The sequence below is a fragment of the Diabrotica virgifera genome, chromosome 6 (assembly GCF_917563875.1).
Source record: "Diabrotica virgifera virgifera chromosome 6, PGI_DIABVI_V3a".
In the NCBI taxonomy this organism is placed as follows: Eukaryota; Metazoa; Arthropoda; class Insecta; order Coleoptera; family Chrysomelidae; genus Diabrotica; species Diabrotica virgifera.
The window spans coordinates 124,849,157-124,852,216 of record NC_065448.1 but is presented as its reverse complement, the minus strand read 5'-3'; positions in this window follow the sequence as shown (position 1 = coordinate 124,852,216).

Sequence of the window (3,060 nt, the reverse complement as noted above, 5' to 3'; positions counted from 1 at the left end):
TTTGGTAGGTTTTAAGAGATGGTTATTGCGCATTTTTTGACATTCAACTAAGAATTTTATATTCGCTATTGGAGCGCATAAGGGTAATATGACCGATCAAAATATTAGTATGCACGCCCATGGTGAATAAAAAATTCTTAATTGTATGTCAAAGAATGTTCAAAAATTACGTCTTAAAACCCACCAAATTTCATTTGCATATCTCAACCGGTTTTAGGGCAATAAATAAATCGTCAGTTTGTAAGAAGAAATTCAACATCCTATATGTCGGAAACGAAGCATTTGCGGACATATGTTTATAAAGCAACCGGTCATTATGTTTTCATGCACAACTACCCCTTAAAGTTTGTCGTACTTCTTTAGAAACACCCTATACTGATAAAGAGCATGCATAGTTGTTAAAGTACATAACTTTTGTATTATTTAACATAAGCGAATGAATAAAAAAACAAAATGTTAAGAAAACCTGAGGCTATAGTTGGGTTTTAATTTTAGTATTTTATACATGCTAGAATATTCCACAGGGTGTTGCGAACTTTGAGAAAAAAACACAGTTTGATTCGTACACCCGGTATACAATGAAAATTTACCTGTTTTGCAAAAATATTATTATAGGGATATTGACAAAGAATAGGGCTATAACATATTAAAAAACTCACTTAAATCGGACAACAGGTTTAGGAGATACGCGACATCAAAAATGACCCATTTTTTAGGGTGCCCGTTTTCTATGACGCGCAGTGTATGTATGGTATTATTGAATTTTGTTCTTATTATATTTTGTATGTTTTTAGTATGTAGTGAACTTTTTAAATATAACTTTTGTTATTGTTTTTACACTATAGGTAATTTATGTTTTGAAACCTAACTGATATTGTACTGTAATTTAACTGTTAATGGGGTTATCCCGTGTTTTAAATAAATAAAAAAAAATAAATAAAAAAAAATTTCATATATCACTTTGTGCACGTTATTATTATAGGTCTGGATCCCGCGTATGAAAAAAAAGTTGATTAATAGCAAGCTGAAAATTTGTTAATAGCTTAAGGGTGTCTAGTCGGATAACCTTTGATATATGGGAACACTGGAACAGGGGCAGTTTTAATTGTGGAACAGGTTAAAAATTTGGACCTATGCATTCTTTTTAAACAAAACTTATACAAGTTTAAAGACCACTATTTACTCTAAAAATTAGATCCTATTCATTTTTTTCGTATAAGCAACCGTTACGGCACAGTGGCGCCGTAAACCTCAGATATGCTTTGGCGGGCTCCAGTTTTTGTTTTTTTTTTTTCGTCACCTGTTCGTTTGATTAATAAAGTACTTATGTAAAATAAAACAACACGGTGTAACCTACAAATTATGACCTATGCACATTTTACATTTTTTGCGCGCCCCAAAGCCACAGTGGTGGCCCAAAATCAATTTTTGCATATTTTCGCCACCTACACGCATTTTATTGCATTAATGCTACCTTAATAGCACAATATTCACCCTTAAGTGGTCGCTAAGCAGTGGAGGATCCAGGGAGGGGTGATGGGGCAGTCAGCCTCCCTCTAAAACCAAGTGATATCATATTTAAAGATTATAAAAATATTCATTTATTTTTATAGAAATACTTATATTATATTATTATTTTTATAAGAATGGCGTACTTTTTATACTTTAGCGTGGCGGGGATGACTGGTCTTCCAACTGATAATTATTATTGGTCAGTTATCGAACTTGGTTATAAACTATTACTAATCTGGCTATTAACAAATAAGGGTAGGTGATAAAAGGGTAAAAATTAAGTAGTGTATGTATTTTTTAATTATTCTTTTTTTTTTGACATCATAACCCTGAATTGGTCTTTGCCTGTCTAGTTATGTCCTTCCCCATTGTCGTACATTCATAGTTTTCAGGTCGTCTTCAACGTCAACCAACCATATGGTTCTAGGCCTTCCTTTATTTCATTTTCCTATGGATCTCCATTGTAATATTTTCGTTATAGTTTTTGCATCTTCTTGTCTCTAGACATGTCCCAGCCATAACAGTCTTTGACTTCTCACAAATCTTACAATATCATACCCTCTATTGAACTCATTAATTTCGTCGATTCTCGATAATGGCGTCGGCGGAGCGGCCATAGAAGTTCCCTTCTAAACCGAAACAACCTTCCCGGGTTCATGCACAACAACTTTGATTAATATCATCATACGATCAAATGCATAGTTTGCGAGTCTATAAGGTACATACATACAAACATTCATTTTTATTTATATAGAAGAGGCAAAAATATTTAGAAGGCTATTAAAAAATAACGGTTGATGATAGAAAAGTGAAAATTTAGGGTTGAATGTATATTTTGGTTCTACATCACTAAAATTAAGAAATGACAGTTTGTCAAAAAAAAAATAAAAAAAAGAATGTGTGTGTACTTTGTACGCACGTAAGAAGTTATACTTCTATTATATGATTTCAACGAAATCAATATACTTTAAACAGTTTCTCTACTACTTTCCAAAAATTTTTATTAAAACAATACTAAAAATTAAAAAAATAAAAGGATAAAACACACACAAACACATTGAAAAATGCCACAAATGATTTCTGAACAATAATTGTTGCCAAAAATTTTAATTAAATACGTATTTTCTGAAAAAAATTATATAATAATATACTTACAATCATAAAATCTATAAAAAAATAAAAAAAATGATATAACTTGCATTGGACTTGAACCTACTTCCCGTGTATCCCGCCGTACGAGAGTTCAGCGATTTCAAACTGCACCACCTTCGCGTATACCTCATGCGGGAATATACACAAACTGAACAACTTTTTGACATTTTGTTTATATGAATTTTTATTAGTTTGATTTTTGTCGAATTAAAATACAACAATATATAGAGTAAGAAAACGATACAATAGATGAAAATTTGTAGAAAGTTTGTTCGTAATCAGATTATGTAAATTAAAGCATTGCCTACTAGGGGTATAGTATAGCAAGTACTAGATAAGTACATTATTTTTTTACATTTTCCAAATAGGTATGAAGATAATTTTTTATTGGAATAC